Source organism: Cajanus cajan, chromosome 3, assembly GCF_000230855.2.
Source record: "Cajanus cajan strain Asha chromosome 3, NIPB_CcT2T_4, whole genome shotgun sequence".
NCBI lineage: Eukaryota > Viridiplantae > Streptophyta > Magnoliopsida > Fabales > Fabaceae > Cajanus > Cajanus cajan.
The window spans coordinates 27151210-27171774 of record NC_138519.1 but is presented as its reverse complement, the minus strand read 5'-3'; the positions used below and the strand labels follow the sequence as shown (position 1 = coordinate 27171774).

The 20565-nt window shown below is 33.2% G+C and overlaps 2 long non-coding RNA genes across 2 annotated transcripts; both read right to left on the bottom strand.

Annotated features, from left to right (window-relative positions):
- Positions 1-3981: 3981 nt before the first annotated feature.
- LOC145955699 (uncharacterized) lies at positions 3982-5546 on the bottom strand. The gene is made up of 2 exons (XR_014432358.1): positions 5201-5546; positions 3982-4200 (listed from the first exon to the last, which is right to left on the bottom strand). It is a non-coding gene; the product is annotated as an uncharacterized LOC145955699 (long non-coding RNA).
- Positions 5547-8824: 3278 nt separating this feature from the next.
- On the bottom strand, positions 8825-10389 carry LOC145956539 (uncharacterized). The gene is made up of 2 exons (XR_014432789.1): positions 10044-10389; positions 8825-9043 (listed from the first exon to the last, which is right to left on the bottom strand). It is a non-coding gene; the product is annotated as an uncharacterized LOC145956539 (long non-coding RNA).
- Positions 10390-20565: the final 10176 nt, after the last annotated feature.

The window sequence follows — 20565 nt, the reverse complement described above, 5'->3', positions numbered from 1 at the left end:
ACTTGATCACTTAAAATAAACACGAAGTAATGAATATTGACATTGTAAAAAAATTTCATATAGAACTCCTTTACATAAATATAAAATAAAAAAATATGCTAAATTAAAATAATGTGTTTTTTAAAGTTTAAAACTTAATTAAGTCTAAAAAAATAAATATATATTTAGTGTAACATTTTATTTTTACTCGTATTCTGACTAACTTATTATTTTTATAATCAATGAAGCGACATGTCAAGTACGAGCTGTAGAGGAAGTGGTGTCCTTTGTTAACCAGTGTAGTTCTTGGTTACGGGATGATCAACATGTTTCATGATCATGATTCTCAATGGGAAGTTATGCTCCACTCAAAATTAATTCATCTTCTTTTGAATTCTTAGAAGAGTTGGGGAGGGTTGTTGATCATGACTTAGATGAGGTTGGCAACTTCTGACGAGGGACCATAGGGGTTGACACAATGTATTATAAAAAGGTTATGCTCAAGTGGTAACAAGTTGAGATAAGGACCAATCCTTTTATCATACTTTGAGCAGTGCACATAGGAAAAGAAGGCAACCAACACAAAAGAAACAAATGGGATTTTGGATGGCTACACAAAGGCTGACGGGGCTCTCATACAAGACATGTTTCACGAAGATGTAAGCTATGGTACATAAGTGATTGAAAGTTTGCTTGAAATATGGTCATATAACCAAAATTTGAATTATGGTAAGGGTATAATGCATAGGTTGGAACAAGGGGAGGGGAACCTTGAAAATATAGAACTTTTGGGTTCTAATGGACATGACAAGGTTGTAACAAATCCATTCAAAAGCATTGCATCAATGAATTGTGGTTCAAATATTGACCCTATTTCAAAGATGAATATTGACACATCAAAGGAAGGGGATTTGAGAGGTGATGAGTCGAGGCCAATACATCCTGAGGTGGACCATCTCTTGCCCAATGAAGTTGGTGTTGGAGTATTACACAACGATGACCACAACATCTCATTGGCGTCAGAATCTGTTTTGGAGAACACAATTGCTCTTTCTTGTAAAAGAATATCTAACCAAACAATGAGGAAAGATGTTAGGATAATATTTCATTCTTTTAACTAATTCCTTATCTTATAGTGACATTTGGAATTGTAGTAAGCTATTTTGGTTGAAGATAGAGAGGTCTTGGAGGTCAAAAAGACTTGGGAACTATAAAACTTTTTGGGAGTGACATATGGGGGATATAAGGTCAAAATTGTTGACAATTTAGTGCAAATGGAGGAAAAAGTCCAACAAAGTAGAAGAGATTAGGAGGGAGCTCTAAAATATAATCGATGAAAATCATGACCAACAACGTTAAGGGTTTGGGGGAAAAAGCTTAACTGGGATGTAACTTAAATATGATATTATTCAACTTTGTTTCATCCAAGGAAAACTCCAAATTGGTCTCAACTTTTGAGGAAGGGGAGATTAAGGTGGTTGTATGGGAATGCAACTATTCAAAGATCCCTGGACCAAACGACTTTAACTTAAAGTTTTTAAAGACTTTTTGGGGCCTTTGAAAGGAGATGTAATTAGATTTTTGATGGAGTTCCAAACAAATGGTAAGCTATCAAGAGACACCAATTCCTCATTGATTACTTTTATTCCAAAGGTTGATGACCCACAAACATTGGGGGACTTTAGGCCTATAACTTTGGTAGGTTGTATGTATAAGATTCTAGCTAAAATCTTAGAAAATATGTCGAAGGAGGTACTACCAACTGTCATTGATCATAAATAGAGCGCCATTTTGGAAGGTAGGAATTTGCTACAAAATGTGGTTGATACAAATGAGGTCATTGATAAGGCAAAAAGGAAAAAGAAGAGTTGTTTGTTCTTCAAGGTTGACTATAAAAAATCATGATTCCATATGTTAGGATTTTCTTTTATACACCATGTAGGCTTGGGGTTTGTAGACACTCAATTTCGTCTTGGGGCATACAAACAACAAGATAGGACATTAGAGGGCCCAAAAGCCCAAATTAACTATTTTTAGTGGCCCGGAACGGGCTGTTCCAAAATCAGAACGGGTCATTCCAAAGTCCGGAACGGGCCGTTCTTGAATTGGAACGGGACGTTCCGAGGTTCCTAGAAGGCCTAAGAATTGTAGGTTGGAATGGGCCATTCCAGACCAGAACGGGACGTTCCAAATCAATCAAAGGGCCTTAAAACCTTGATCTGGAACGGGCCGTTCCTAAACCAGAACGGGCCGTTCTGGTTTTTTTTGGAACGGACCGTTCTGATTTTAGAACGGGCCGTTCTAGGGTGCAAAGTTAACACTTAACGTTTGTATCTGGAATAGGCCGTTCCAAATCCAGAACGGGCCGTTCCGGCCCACATCTGATATCTATAAATAGAAATCTCGGGCACAGTTCTCAAGGACCCTGAAAATTTTGTCTAGGACTCCTTAGACCTCAAAATTTCTCTCTCTCTCTCCTATTGTATTTCTTGAGTATTGTGAGGCAATTGTAGTGTGAAAGGTTGCCACAAAGCACCTATATTTTCCATATTTGAAGATCTAACAAAGCTTGCTACGAGATATTTTATTTAATCTTCTTCTCTTTCTTTTACTTCTTATTTTTTTGTTATAACAAAAGCAATCATGTAGATGTTTTAGTGTCAACCGTGTAATTTAAATTTCAAGCATGTAAATAGTAATTCATAAAGGGGATTTAATATTTAATTTATTATTTCTTATCACATTAACTTCATCATAGGGTACCGATTGAGGGCGTTGTAGGGGTGCTTAATACCTTCCCTACACGTAACCGACCCCCAAACCAATTCTGGTTATCAAGGCCATTATTGGACTTTAAAAAATATTTTCTTTTTCCAATATTTTGAGTAAAACATTGGTGGCGACTCCATAGAACCTATTTTCAAAACCATTAATTAAGGATTAGTCTGGTGTCCAGGCATTCCTTAATTGATGAGATCTTTAAAAGGATGTCTAAACCATAGGTCGCAAGATCGGAAATTTTCGGGTTGCGACAGATGGCGACTCCGCTGGGGACGTTTAAAGAGGGTCAGACCCATTTAATTGATGAAGTTAATAAAATAAAAATTATAATTTAAATATTTTTCTCCTTTACTTTGTTTGTTTTATTTGTTTGGCTTTCATATCTGTTTGCCTGTTTAAATTTAGCATCTGTTTGAATAAAATTGTACATAATCCTTCGCACACAATAGTTCCCCTACACCCGGGGGCATGAGGGTATTAAATATAGGGAGTGGTTGACGTACGACCGGCCCAAGTTTGGTCTTGGAGCCTGCGAGTCTTGTCGAAAATCACACTCAAGATGATAACCGGTTATTCTAGCCTGAAATACTGCAACAAACCTTAGAGTTTGCCAGTTGACAGTGATAGAGATACTAGGTCCCTATAATGGGGGCACCTTGGGGGCCTTAAGACCAGTGAGATTAGAACCGTCCTATACAACACACTTTTCTTGACAGGGATCACAGACCAAGGATTTGATCATGATCGTTCGTGGGTGCATGTTGATTGAGCATATGTGTGCATTTTTTTGTATTATTTTGTTCTAATAAGATGGATTGGAATTTTAAAATAAGCAAACAATAAAGAAAAATAATAATAAATTTTTTTTTATACTCCTTTGTACATTCTTAGGTCATCATTTCATTAACATCATATAGATAGTTTCCTTTTTTTTTTAAAAAAAAAATTCTCATCTTTACCATGCATCATTTCTCTTTAGACAATAGAAACATGATAAAGACTAGGCAAAAAAAAATGACATGCATTCTAGATTAGCTCATTAATTTCATTCATTTTATTTTATTTGTAACGCCTAATTCTAATACCCAAATTATACAATATAAAATTATAATATTTTCGCAATTATATTATTAACAATATCTATATATTTATTTAATAAAATTTAAAAGTAAAGAAAAGAATATCTTGTGAATTTAATACATAACATATCGTTCTAAAATATTTAGAATAACGTATTATTTTACACATTATTCATTTTCCTTACTCTTTTAATACAATATATATATATTCATAACGGAAAGAAAATTACAATTAAAATAATATGATTGACAAGTAAAGTTATAACAGATCCATCAAATAGCCTCCATATTCCAATTTCCTTCCATGTAGGACAGCAGTAACAATAACAGCAAAATGATCTGGAATCTCAAGTTGATCCATCTATTTATAATATATTTAATTTTTAAAAAAAAAAACAAAGAAAAGAAAGGAGTAAGAACAATATCCAATAAATACAATAATTCGAACGAATAAACATAATTATTTATGTATAAAATTTTAAACATATATATATATATAAATATATATTTATACAGATTAAATATTAGATTTTCTTGATACAATAAAATTTGAATTATACTTGTAGTGACTAGTCAGGATAAATGAGCATCATTATAACACCAACCAAAAATTATTCCACCTCCATTTCTTACTCATTTAAATCCCCAAGGTTAAACCTCCAGCTACAAATAATTCAAACTTTATCGTCTATGGCCATAGAGTATTAATTATCTTTAAAATGAGTAAAAGACATTTTAACAAATTATATTAATCATAAAAAAAATTACTCAAAATAGATTTAAGAATAATCATAGAATAAGTAATAGTAATTAAAGGTTAAACAAATATATGAGGTTAGAAACACCCCACTAAATAATAACGTAAATAAATAAACATAATAATTAAAAGTTAAATAGTTAGATGAGGTTAGGAACACCTCACTGAATAAATATAACAATAACATAGTAATTAAAAGTTAAGTAGTTAGATGAAGTTAGGAACACCTCACTGAATAAATAAATAAATAAAGTAATTAAAAGTTAAGGAGTTAGATGAGGTTAGGAACACCTCACTAAATAATAACGTAAATAAATAAACATAATAATTAAAAGTTAAATAGTTAGATGAGGTTAGGAACACCTCACTGAATAAATATAACAAGAACATAGTAATTAAAAGTTAAGTAGTTAGATGAGGTTAGGAACACCTCACTGAATAAATATAACAATAATGAGGTTAGGGGCACCCCACTAAATAAATATAAGCAAATAGATGAGGTTAGAGATACCCCACTAAATAAATATAATCAAGTAAATGACATAAATAAATATACATAATAGTATATAAAATTTTAAAAAGATAAGGTTCTCCTCCCCCTTACCTAGATAAGTAGGAGTTGAAACTAGTGCAATATCTCTCTAAAAACTTGGGCAGAATCTCTTCCTCTTTCTCCTTAAACAAGGCACTAGAGCAGAACCTCCTTTTCTTTCTCCTTCTCTCTCTCTTACTTTCTCTCTCTATTTCTCCAGAATTTCCTTCTCTCTAGAATTCTGAATTTTCAAAACCTTAGGCCCCTATTTATAGAAATTTTGAAGTTACTATGCACTATGCACTATTCATTAAAATAATATTATAAGTTACTATGCACTATTCATTAAAATATTCAAATTAATTATAAAATTGAACCTTGCTTCCCTCGTGCCACCCTTAGCAGCCATTTACTATTCACGTATACGTATACATGAATAGTAAAATACGTATATGTGAATAGTAAAAATACGTATATGTGAATAGTAAAAATACGTATACATGAATAGTAAAAATACGTATAAAAATATGATAAACTTTCTAATAATCTCAATACATAAAATAACCGTTTTCATAAAATTTTGGAATGTTACAGTATTCATAAATACGTATACATGAATAGTAAAATATGTATATGTGAATAGTAAAATACATAAATAAAATAAATACATAAAAAAAATATTTCTTTTCATTGACTAAAATTTGGGATGTTACAATTCTCCCCTCCTTTTAGAAATTTCGTCCCCGAAATTTTCTTGAAAATAAAAATAGGTATGCTCTTCGCATTTTGCTTCCTAATTCTCATATAACTTTATTGATGTACAATTCTATCAATCTTACCAAGAAATATCTAATATTAACAAATACAAGGTGAGCGAACCTATCCATTATAATCCAAATAAGATCAAATTTCTTAAGCATATCAGATATAACTACAACTAAGTTCATAAAATCTTATTTTCAAATTATGACATCTAAAGACTGTAAAAATATCAAAAGATTCTAATGTTCCACCTTAAACTTTTGACATACTATATACTAATATACAATTTTTTTTTTTTTTTTCTCCTTAGATCATGCTTCCCCTGCGCTACTCTGATATATTTTAGTATTTCTAACTGAATGTTAAGAGTACTCTTATGTTATTTATCTAAGATCATCTTCCTTAATTCGAAATTACTAGGCACATAGATTCCATCTTCAAACTTCAAAACACCATCAACTTCCAAGCGTAAAGGGTTATCTATACCTCTACCAATCTTTTCCACTTGGCTTATTAAGAAAAGATTTAACCCTTAAGTCCTCTAATCACACCCATTAATCTATTAGTCCTCTCAACATACTCAATTTAATGCTCCTAGGGGTGAACTTACACATCATGCTTAAGCTTCTAATCTCCTCAATCAAATTCAACCTTTACATTTTCAAAAATGAAAAATGAATGATCATCCTATTTAAGGCATTTGTCACCATATTACTTAAATTTTTTAAGACCCTCTCCAAGGATAAAGTACTTAAACGTAAGTTTACTAGATACGTATGATCAATCTCTAAGTCTTACCACCATATCTATATCCAAGGCAACCTCATATCTACTATCTTGTCTTATAATTTCATGTCTTGCCATCAAAATGAATCAACTAATTATGTTTCTCTAATTTCCTTCAATAGTCCATTCTCTACTCAAGTCATACCTAGTTTCACTCTACTAGAAGTAATCTCACAAATCAAACTTACAATCTTAATATGAGCTAAAAGATATCCCTTAACCATAAGAAGAGATATATAGAGTTTTTCTACTCAAAGTATCGACCATCACATTGACTCTTTCTGAATAACAACTGAGATTAAAATCTTAATCCTTAACAGTTTCTAACTATCTCTTCTGTCTCATATTTAATCCCTTTAAATCAAACAAATATGAGAAATTCTTATGATCACTAAATATCTCAAACTTAGAATCATACCAGTAATGTTTCCAAAATTTCAAGCGTAACTATTACAATTTCTAATTCAAGGTTATGAAAATAATTCACCCAAACCTGTCTTCAAAGCATTACTATATTACCACATAACACTTACTATTTCATAAAGGCAATTCTCTCTCCTTGGTTAATCCAGACACAGGTAATACTATCTTAGAAATTATCTCAATAAATCTCCTATATTAATTAATGCAACAAAGCTCCTAACCTAACTAATTGACCTAGGTATCTCCCACAACTTCTATCATAAATAGATCTACGTTATATCTCCACTAGAAATTACACAACCTAGAAAATTCACCTCATAAAAATTCATACTTAGATAACTTGGCATAAGCTGTCTTGAATATATTTTCATCCTCAATTATAATACGATGATATCACATCCTAAAGTCAATCTCACAACCTTCATTAATTCACTCCTAAGGTCGTCCATCCTCATATCAGCATACATGCATATCAAATCATATTAGAATACCTACTATAAATCTTCATATATACCATTCTTAAGCATGTATGAATCAATTACTGTTTACTCCGTATAGCCTGTACATGAACAACCTTTACCACATAACATCATACAACCTTAAAGAAACTTTTGATCCACAAGATAACACCTCAATATATATTAGAATAAAATCGATTTCCTAATAACTCACAAATATCATGACAACATATATATCTCTTTAACAACTATCAAAGAAAATGATACATAGAAAATTATATAGGCTATCACCAAATGATCTCAAACCAATCACCAAATAATCCCAAACCTATCACCAAAAGAAAGCTAACAGGATAAGTTATCATTCTTATAAAGACTTGAAATTCTAAAATGATCATATACTTAACTAAAAATTTCAAAAATTGTAGTAGATTAAATCAGCACTTAACAGCTAGACTTTTGATCACTAAAATATTCATAATGAAAGTTCTAGATCTCCATTGTACCTGATTTTAGTGCCCTTGACAAGTAAACATCCAACTTACAACTTTTATGAAATTCATAAAATCCAACTCTGTCAATATAATACTTGTACTGGCATCACAAAACTGCAGCTAAAACATTCCCTGCATTGATCAGCAAAAGAGTGCACCAAAGTCTAAAGCCCCAAAAATACCTTAAGATACTTCCAAATCATTATTTAAATTTCTTCCTACAATCTTGAACCAAAATAACTTTCATATTTAGCACAAAGAACTTAGAAACTAAAATAAAATCCTCTTACAATCTAACCCATAAAAAAAAATCAATATGTAAATATCAAATTTAATAAATCATTTAATAAGGTTTAAAAATAATAAAAGAAATATAAATTAATTCCAGTAAAGGTGGCAGTGCCTCCTAGTTAGGAATAATTTATAAATTCTAAATCATATAATAAAAATAACAAAGATTCACACTTTGATTTTTATCAAAAATATTTAAAACTCTAATTCGCAACATACATCCTCTTTGGATTTAATTACTGTAACTATAGACTTCATCTACCAAACAAGCATAGTAAACTCATAACTCACGGCCGATTGGATCGACCGCTCTGATACCATTAAATGTAACGCCTAATTCTAATACCCAAATTATACAATATAAAATTATAATATTTTCGCAATTATATTATTAACAATATCTATATATTTATTTAATAAAATTTAAAAGTAAAGAAAAGAATATCTTGTGAATTTAATACATAACATATCGTTCTAAAATATTTAGAATAACGTATTATTTTACACATTATTCATTTTCCTTACTCTTTTAATACAATATATATATATTCATAACGGAAAGAAAATTACAATTAAAATAATATGATTGACAAGTAAAGTTATAACAGATCCATCAAATAGCCTCCATATTCCAATTTCCTTCCATGTAGGACAGCAGTAACAATAACAGCAAAATGATCTGGAATCTCAAGTTGATCCATCTATTTATAATATATTTAATTTTTAAAAAAAAAAACAAAGAAAAGAAAGGAGTAAGAACAATATCCAATAAATACAATAATTCGAACGAATAAACATAATTATTTATGTATAAAATTTTAAACATATATATATATATAAATATATATTTATACAGATTAAATATTAGATTTTCTTGATACAATAAAATTTGAATTATACTTGTAGTGACTAGTCAGGATAAATGAGCATCATTATAACACCAACCAAAAATTATTCCACCTCCATTTCTTACTCATTTAAATCCCCAAGGTTAAACCTCCAGCTACAAATAATTCAAACTTTATCGTCTATGGCCATAGAGTATTAATTATCTTTAAAATGAGTAAAAGACATTTTAACAAATTATATTAATCATAAAAAAAATTACTCAAAATAGATTTAAGAATAATCATAGAATAAGTAATAGTAATTAAAGGTTAAACAAATATATGAGGTTAGAAACACCCCACTAAATAATAACGTAAATAAATAAACATAATAATTAAAAGTTAAATAGTTAGATGAGGTTAGGAACACCTCACTGAATAAATATAACAATAACATAGTAATTAAAAGTTAAGTAGTTAGATGAAGTTAGGAACACCTCGCTGAATAAATAAATAAATAAAGTAATTAAAAGTTAAGGAGTTAGATGAGGTTAGGAACACCTCACTAAATAATAACGTAAATAAATAAACATAATAATTAAAAGTTAAATAGTTAGATGAGGTTAGGAACACCTCACTGAATAAATATAACAAGAACATAGTAATTAAAAGTTAAGTAGTTAGATGAGGTTAGGAACACCTCACTGAATAAATATAACAATAATGAGGTTAGGGGCACCCCACTAAATAAATATAAGCAAATAGATGAGGTTAGAGATACCCCACTAAATAAATATAATCAAGTAAATGACATAAATAAATATACATAATAGTATATAAAATTTTAAAAAGATAAGGTTCTCCTCCCCCTTACCTAGATAAGTAGGAGTTGAAACTAGTGCAATATCTCTCTAAAAACTTGGGCAGAATCTCTTCCTCTTTCTCCTTAAACAAGGCACTAGAGCAGAACCTCCTTTTCTTTCTCCTTCTCTCTCTCTTACTTTCTCTCTCTATTTCTCCAGAATTTCCTTCTCTCTAGAATTCTGAATTTTCAAAACCTTAGGCCCCTATTTATAGAAATTTTGAAGTTACTATGCACTATGCACTATTCATTAAAATAATATTATAAGTTACTATGCACTATTCATTAAAATATTCAAATTAATTATAAAATTGAACCTTGCTTCCCTCGTGCCACCCTTAGCAGCCATTTACTATTCACGTATACGTATACATGAATAGTAAAATACGTATATGTGAATAGTAAAAATACGTATATGTGAATAGTAAAAATACGTATACATGAATAGTAAAAATACGTATAAAAATATGATAAACTTTCTAATAATCTCAATACATAAAATAACCGTTTTCATAAAATTTTGGAATGTTACAGTATTCATAAATACGTATACATGAATAGTAAAATATGTATATGTGAATAGTAAAATACATAAATAAAATAAATACATAAAAAAAATATTTCTTTTCATTGACTAAAATTTGGGATGTTACATTATTAGCTAAGGAGGGTTAAGTTGCAGTACGTATAAAAAGTTAAGAAAAGTGAATGCTCTAATATACGATAGTATCTGCTTCTCTAAAGAGAAGCCCAAATCATTTTTTTTTAAAAAATACTATGGTTGGGCCCTTGCTTTGATATGTTTGTTGAAGTAAGTCTTCTTAGAATCTAATATAGATTCTTGCTTAATACTGTCGAAATCTATTTGAGCATTCACAAATAAACAAATCAATGAGTCTGATATTTATTATTCTCAACTTTCTCTACATTCTGCATTACATTTATTTAGAACATATCCCTCCTTGTAAAAGAATAAATGAGAATAAAAAGGGAAATTAATCTATATGCGTTAATCGGAAGTAATGGAAGCAAGCCATGCATAAAGAGTTGAGGGTAAAGAACTCCACAATCATTAAGACGCCAACTCTTGCCCTAAGAAGATAAAGCTGTGTCGTGCAACTGTGAAATCCAAGTGGAATGGAAAGATGACTAGGAATGGATGGATCCACACTCTTAATGAGTTGCACGCTAGTAAAGAGAACCTAAGGAGGGCGAATCCCTCAAACACTAAGGCAAAGTGAATAGAGCTTTCTTGAAAGATGATTTCAACAAGAGAGAAGCATTGCTTATCAAGAAGCTGCTAGAATGAAAACCCACAAAGGGCATTCTAGTAAAAAAAAAAATTTGAAAAAAAAAGAGTAATGTTTGTTCGAGCTGAAAATCAAGAGACAGCTTGAATAACAAGACTCCATGGAAAGATCTATCATCGCTTCTACCCATTCCTACTTAGGAAAGGCCCAGGATATGGTTTGACAACACCTTCATGAGAGAAGAAGCCAAAGGACCTCCCTCTACACAAGATCTTCTAAAGTACTACATCCAAGCAAGTGGAGGACTAGCTCTACAGTCAGATGACCTAGCCCTCTCTAAGGGGCAACCTCCTTCTACTTCTCTATGTATGAATCACGAACTCGGGGCATGGTCCGACCCTCGAGCTACATTAAATGGGCACCTGTAGATTGAAAATTCTTTTTTTAATGCCATACATTTTTTTACGTCATTTCTCTTCTCCCTTTTATCTACTCTAAGCCTCGTCAACAAACCCTAAATGAACAAGTACATTTGAAATAAGGACGTCATTAGAAACAATGACTTAATATGCAATAAAAGAACACATAAAGATCAATCAAACTTGGCATGACTTATGAATAAAAGTCTAAATGAGATCAGTGCAAGGGGCATCGCCTTTTAATGAAGGAATGAAAGATGATCACAAATGCTGCAAAGACAAAAGCCCCACAAGAAACTCATTGAGGGGCAGCGCAAAAATTAGGGCAAGGTCCGCTAGGAGACCCACAAACAAAAGGGTAGCCTAGGCAAAAGTGAGGATAAAAAAGAAAACGTCCGCTAGGGAGCACACCTCAAGTACCCTAGGCAAAAGTTAGGACAAAGCAGCATCCCGAGCTGAAAACTGAAAGGCAGCTTGGGAAGATCATTTAATCAAATTTGCAATCCTAAGTCATTGCTTAACTTTGAAGGAAATAATGAGCTATTGCAGAAAATGATTTCCTCACTTTGAACGTGCTTGTTCATCAGCCTAAACCACTAGCCTACCTCGACCAGCCATTCTTTTAAAAATCATTTTTGCAAAATCCTTTCTAACAAAACTTTTGCAAAAAATATATATATATATCCTCTTCCTCTCTTTCCTCTTGACCTATATGGCATTAAGATAAATTTGAGAGATACACAGAGTATGCACAGGGATCACTCACAAGGAAAAGATGAAGGTGTCCTAGAACAGAGTCTAGGTACACCTGATCTAAGGGCTAACATATCACATCTGGTACAAGCGAGAGGGCTGAACTAAACAAACCTCAGGTTTAAGAAGCAGCACTGAACCTCAGGTTCAGGAAGCAACACCTGGAATGAATTTGACACGGCTAAAGGCTAACAATCCATGTCATTGATTAATGCGCATAGATTAATTTCTTGAAAGTAAAATCAATCTGTATTTAAGCATTAGCATAGAGGCATCATTGCATAGCATGCATAGGGCACAAGTGTGCACAAAAGGGTATAAGTTCAAAATTGTTTTTTTGAAAAAATCCAATTCATTCCTCCTTTGCATTTTCTTTTGCATTCTTTGTGTGTGTCTATCCATCCCTTGTCAGAGGAATCATGAGGCCGAAGCACTTGTAAAAAAGATCAGCAACTAGACAGTGCCTTAAAGCCAAGATCATCTCAAAAAGCATAGCCCCAACAAGGGCATTCCATACAAGTGGTTTCATATAGCCACCAAGAAACAAAAGACATGTCAACAACAAGAAGGGATAGAACCAGACAAGGAAGAATAATCAAGTCCATAAGCATGAAGAGGCCATCACGCCCTACTCCTCAATTGAATGAAGGATGATTCAAGAGAATGCTAAGACTAGGAATGGTTTCCTTACCAAAGCAGGAGTGGCTTCCAAAATAATACTCATCAATAAATATTAAGCAAATAACATCATCATAGGATGGGATCCCTCCACCAATGATGATAATAAAAGATAAAACAGCAAAAGACAAGCTTCATACATGTTAAAAAAGTCGAAGCATTTTAAAAAAAATAGCAGAAAAAGGCAAGCTTCAAACATGAAAAAGTCGAAGCTAAACAAATATAACATTCAGAAAAAAAACTACCACAAGCAGACGCTTGGAGGGGCATCACAATACTCACATGACAGGGGCAACACCTGAATCCCTATCACCTATCTATCGCCCATCAACATAGGGGCACATCAAGTACATCTTGCCCATCCTCCTTGGGGCATTTTTCATCACAAGTCAACAACGAGGGTACCGTAGAGTACCTCAAATTGAGAAGGAATCACCATCAAGTATCCACCCAAGATTTCAAAAGTCCTCCTTCAAAGGATATCAACAACCATCTAAGTTGAGAGCCGCCATTGAGCCGCTCAATCAATGAATGACAACGAGGGTACCGCCGAGTTCCTCAAATTCAAAACTGGGATGTCGCCGAGCTCCCACCGTAGGTCGGTTGAAGCCTTAAAATCAGCCAAGCTTGATCAAAAGCCGCCATCGAGCTGCTCAAATCAATGAATGACAACGAGGGTACCGCCGAGTTCCTCGAAGTCAAAACCGGGATGCCACCGAGCTCCCACCGTAGGTCGGTTGAAGCCTTAAAATCAACCAAGCTTGATTAAGAGCCGCTATCGAGCCGCTCAAATCAATGAATGACAACGAGGATACCGCCGAGTTCCTCGAAGTTGAAATCGGGATGCTACCGAGCTCCCACCGTAGGTTGGTTAAAATCAGCCAAGCTTGATCGAGAGCCGCCGTCGAGCCTCTCAAATCAGTGAACGACAACGAGAGTACCGCCGAGTTCCTCGAAGTCAAAACCGGGATGCCGCCGAGCTCCCACCGTAGGACGGTTGAAGCCTTAAAATCAACCAAGCTTGATTAAGAGCCGCCATCGAGCCGCTCAAATCAATGAATGACAACGAGGGTACCACCGAGTTCCTTGAAGTTGAAACCGGGATGCCGCTGAGCTCCCACCGTAGGTCAGTTGAAGCCTTAAAATCATCCAAACTTGATCGAGAGCTACCGTCGAACCTCTCAAATCAGTGAACGACAACGAGGGTACCGTCGAGTTCCTTGAAGTCAAAATCGGGACCGCCGTCGAGCTCTCACCATAGGTCCGTTGAAACCTTAAAAATCAGCGCAGCTTGATCGAGAGCCGCCGTCGAGCCTCTCAAATCAATGAATGACAATGAGGGTACCGCCGAGTTCTTCAAAGTCAAAATCGGGATTACCGTCGAGCTCCCACCTGTGGGCCGGCTGAAGTCCTAAATATCAGTCCAGCTTGGAGAGGCTGAGCTCAAAATATACTCCCTCTTAAACATGCTACAAATAAAGGGACACATTATCACAAGATAAACAATGGAGCTTCTACTTGAAGACTGAAGATCAGGTGTACAGTTTGTCAACCTTGTTACCCAATAGAGTACGCAATCAATGCTCAACTGCTCTAAAGGGTGAGGATAAGAGCAAATACACCTGTCCAAGGGAAGCAACATAGAAGCATTAACACAGAGACGAGAAGAAGACCCGGACGAAATGTCTACGTCTTTACTTGCCTTTGGAAAAGCAACACAACTATTCTAAAGGACAAGTAAAGAGGGGCAGCTGTAGACACCCAATTTCGTCCGGGGCATACAAACAAGATAGGACATCAGAGGGCCCAAAAGCCCAAATTAACTATTTTTAGTGGCCCGGAACGGGCTGTTCCAAAATTAGAACGGGCCGTTTCAAAGTTCGGAACGACCGTTCTTGAATTGGAACGGGCCGTTTCGAGGCTCCTAGAAGGCCTAAGAATTGTAGGTTGGAACGGGCCGTTCCAGACCAGAACGGGCCATTCCAAATCAATCAAAGGCCTTAAAACCTTGATCTGGAACGGGTTGTTCCTAAACCAGAACAGACCGTTCTGGTTTTCTGGAACGGATCGTTCTGGTTTTCTGGAACGGACCGTTCTGATTTTAGAATGGGCCGTTTTAGGGTGCAAAGTTAACACTTAATGTTCGAATCCGGAACGGGCCGTTTCGAATCCAGAACGGGCCGTTCCGGCCCACATTTGATGCCTATAAATAGAAATCTCGGGCACAGTTCTCAAGGACCCCAAAAATTTCGTCCAGGACTCCTTAGAGCTCGAAATTTCTCTCTCTCTCTCTCCTATTGTATTTCTTGAGTATTGTGAGGCAATTATAGTGTGAAAGGTTGCCACAAAGCACCTATATTTTCCATATTTGAAGATCTAACAAAGCTTGCTACGAGATATTTCATTTAATCTTCTTCTCTTTCTTTTACTTCTTATTTTTTTTGTTATAACAAAAGCAATCATGTAGACGTTTTAGTGTTAACCGTGTAATTTAAATTTCAAGCATGTAAAAAGTAATTCATAAAGGGGATCTAATATTTAATTTATTATTTCTTATCACATTAACATCATCATAGGGTACCGATTGAAGGCGTTGTAGGGGTGCTTAATACCTTCCCTACACGTAACCGACCCTCGAACCCAATTCTGGTTATCAATGCCATTATTGGACTTCAAAAAATCTTTTCTTTTTCCAATATTTTGAGTAAAACATTGGTGGCGACTCCATAGAACCTATTTTCAAAACCATTAATTAAGGATTAGTCTGGTGTCCGGACATTCCTTAATTGATGAGATCTTTAAAAGGATGTCTAAATCATAGGTCGCAAGATCGAAAATTTTCGGGTTGCGACAGGGTTTTGTAATAAATAGGTGGGGTGGATTAAGACATGTTTAGAGGCAAGTCAAATTTTTGTACTGGTTAATGGTAACCCTACTAGAGAATTCAAGATTCGAAATGGGTGGCAACATGGTGACCCCCTATTTTCTTTCCTATTTACTATTAATGTTGAAGACCAAATTGATTTGATGAGGTTAGTCGTCTCAAAAAACCTATTTGACAATTACTTTGTTGGGAAGAACAAAGAGAAGATAACTATTCTATAGTAATCTGATGCCACTTAGCTTTTTGGCAAGGAAAAAGTTAGTAATGTCATAGTGATTAAGATCATTTTAAGGTGTTTTGAGCTAGCTTTGGGTTTGAAGGTCAATTTTTTTAAAGAGCATATTTGGAGCATTAGAGGTGGAATCGAATATCCTAGAGAGCTATGCCAATTTGCTAAATTGCAAATTGATCAAGTTACCTTTCACATATTTAGAAATCCTTATTGGTGCTAGCCTAAGAAAGGAATATACTTGGAGGCCTACAATTTGCAAGTTTAAAAAGAAGTTATCCACTTCATAACTTACACATTGATTTGAGTTTCTTTTATACATTGAACCATGTCCAAACATTTAAAAATGGTTGTTAAGAAAATAACCATTTATTTGAGCTGAAATTCACTTTTTAGGATCATACACTACCAAAATCAATTCAAAATTCAACCAAATTAATTATAACATATTTATATTTCATGTTATACGTATTTCAAGTTTCCAAACACAATTTAGAGCATGGTTCCTAATTTATATAGTTCAACACCCCAAATATGTAGTTTTTTGACAACTTGTTCAACCCCATTTTTGAGTCATTTCATGTGCAAACAAGTTCCCTTAGATGGTATATCACTCCACTATTGATTTCAATGCATTATACATCATTTTGAAGCACTAAAATAGAGTTTTAGCCCCCTACAAATGGTGCTAGATAGCAGCCATGTTTCACAAGCAAGACATAGAGAAATGACTCCATAAAACTAAGATACATATAGGCAAATGTAACAAGGGACGCTAAAGAATCCCTCAAAAAGTAAAATAAGCACTAAAAAATGAGTCTAACTCCCTCCCTTACCTCCTTAAGCAAGAGTTTATAGTGTGGATATCAAGAACAAAGTCTCCTTTTAAGATTTAAAGTACTTCTATGGATAATGGAGAATGTATAAGGAAAAAAGGAAATCAGAAGATTGAAATGAAGAACAAAATAATAGGGATAGATATGGGAGAACTCACCTACAAGGAGAACCAAATGAAGAGTTTTTATTTATTTATTTATCTTTATTTTAAAAACTCTTCTTCTCCCCGAAAATGTTGGAGGAACAAGAATGAAGAAAAGGATGGAAGTTTCATGTTATGTTATACAGTAGGCCTATGTTAGGGTTTGAGTGGGACCCACATGGTCTCATTTAGTTTGGGTTAAGTTTAATTCCTAATCACCTTTAATCCCTAAGGAGTGCTATATCCTCCGAAAACTATACGAAACAACGACCGAAAGTTTAAAATATTAATACTTTTTAATAATTTTATTATTAAATAATTATTTAATTTAATATTTTATAATTTAAATGAATTTTTTAAAGATTTGGAATGTATTTTGGAATAGGTTTTTGAAAGTTGGTCTGTTAGTCACTTACCTAGGTCTTATGTTATATTTTTTTAATGAAAAAGAAATCTAAAGTAGTTAATTGGATAGTTTCCTAACTTAATTTTATTAATTAATTTACTTCATTAACAACTTAATGTATTATTCTCTTTATTATTTTTCATTAATGGGTCTAGCCCAAACACTAACTATTTTTCATAATTTTTTCATTAATAATAACTACTTTCTAATTTAGTTAAAGTATTTCTTAATTTTGTTTTTATATAAGAGATTATTTATTTAATCTCACTTCATATTTTCTATAATTAATCATGACATCTAAAAGAAGTAATCATTAAAATAATATATTTTATTTATTTTTTAATATGAAATTTTTAGGGTGTCACGTTGCAAATTTACACCCACGAAAGCTAATCGTGACAAAAATTAAAGTAATCTCTTGAGTTCTCATTATATTATTATTTATATAAAAAAATCAATTATTTATTTATTTATTGATCAACAAAGAAAATTTCATTAAAAAAGAGAATAGAATGTACAAAGAGTACTCAACCCTTACAAGGCCATGAAGACCAATAAACTATAAGGATACAATTAAAATCAAAGAAGTAAAAACATATCATATTTCCCAAAACAAAGTCCCTTGCATTTAGCTATTTTAGTGCACTTAAAACAAAGCCAAACCATCAACATGTGATTCCAACCATAAAACCAAGACTATTGGCTATATATTTCATCAGCGAGAGAGTCCCAACTATAGAACCTCTTTATCCATCGCTTTTTTTTTTTAGTAACCATATGAAATGAAACTACTTCTAAATGTGCGCAACCACCATGTATTCACCTCAACATTGTTCCTATGCCATTGTCACCACACCTTGCTTGTCTAAACATTTTAATTTTACTCTAGGGCCACAGTTTCCATAAACACAACTTGAGAAGAACAAACTATTGTTCAAAACTATAACAAAAGCTTGGATCCTTCTTCAACCATGACCATATAATAAAAGAAATGTCTTGTTTTAACTTTTAAAGATCAATATCAAAATCTCTAAATATGCAGTTATTCCTATAAACTCCTATGTTCAATGCAATTGTGCACCACACCACTCTCCACCATTGCAACTCAATATTTTTATGTGCTATTGATTGAATTGTTGTGGCATTGATTTTGGGAGAACTATTGAAACATTTTCCCAGTTGTCGAAGCCCTTTCATAATAAATGAATCACCTTGCATGAGAAAAAAAAGATGTAGCTGATTCTTCCCAAGTATTACAGAATACATATGCCCTTACCCTGTAGTAGATGTACGTTCCTTCTAATAAGGTTATTTATACTTGGCAACCCATTTTGGTATAACCTTTAGATTATGACCTCAATTTTAGGTGGAATCTTCAAACACCAAATCTGGTTTGATGTTGTATCCAACTTTGTACCAAATTTTAGATTATGTAGACTTTTATATGTTGAATTAACCGTATATAAACCCATGCAACCAAATCCAAATGTCTTTATTTCCTTTAACTAGCTTAATATTATGCAATATGGAGAAAAATTGCTCCATTGATCCTTTTCCCATGCAAACCACCTCGTTTTCCGGTTAAAATCCCAAGCCCAAACTTCACCATATCCCATATTTATTATCCGATCTTTTTGCTGCTCCAAGTTCTAGAAAAACCTTGTGTGGGTCATAGCCAAAATTTGGTCTCCATCCAATTATCATGTCAGGATCTTGCTTGCTCCCCCTCCCCAACTCTCAATTCTACTATGTTATCGAACCATCTTGTTTGGAATCACCCCCTCCACATACATTGTTCAAATCCTTTTGCCATACTGAGGCATTTTTATTAACTGCTACACCATATAGATTCTCCCAGCCACCATTTGGAGTCAATTATCTTGCCTTAGATGCTATCTCTTTGATAGAATAAATACCACCTCCATTTTCCTAACAGAGAAATATTCAACATTTTTATATCTTTGACTCCCAGCCTCCTATTTGATTTTAGGTAGCATACCTTTTTCCACCTTATCCATGAATTTTTTTTTCTACCCCTCCACACCCCAAAGGAAATTTCTCTACAAGCTCTATATATAGTTTTCTAATGACTGGCTTAGGCATCCTAAAGAAAGACAAAGGGAGTGCAAATATAATTGAATTAATCAGACAAATTCTTCCTACCATGGAGATGTTTATATTCTTCTAGTAAGACAGTTTTTCTTTATTTTTTGTAAGACTATAGTGTCCGTGTCCAAATACATGAATGGTAAAGACATAATTTTGCAATTTATAACAGTGGAAAATCGCTCTAGGGTATCTGCCTCAATTCCAATTTCACCAAATTTTCTTTTGAAAAAATTCACTTTTAAACCCAATACAAGCTCAAAATAGTGTAATATGCACTTAATGACATTCACATTATTAAGATTAGTCTCATCCAAAAACACTGTATCATTCGTGTATTGCAAAAAAGTTGAGTTCTACTTGTTTAGTGTCCACCTGATACGTTGAATATAATTTTATTTTTCTGTCGTTGTTCTCATCAAACCAACAAGGCCTTTTGCGACAATAACAAAGAGGAAAGGGGCAAGAGGGTTTCCCTGTCTTAATCCCTTATGCAATCCAAATTTAGCCGTTGGGCTACTATTAACGAGCATAAACATATGTCCAGTTGATAAACATTCGTGTATCCAGTTTCTCCATTTGTTATAGAATCCTAACTCTAATAAAACATTCATATATCCTCATTATTTTATTATTTATATTTATATTAAATACATTACTAATGTATGTGAAACAAGTTCAAATGAATTTACTTGCATCTTTATTCAACCCAAAAATTTGACAATGTGGTTCTTTTAAACTCACCTAACTCAATTAAGAACTAATAAGATCAATTTATTAATATAATACAATAATTTTGATATTATACATAATTGAATTGTAAAATTAAA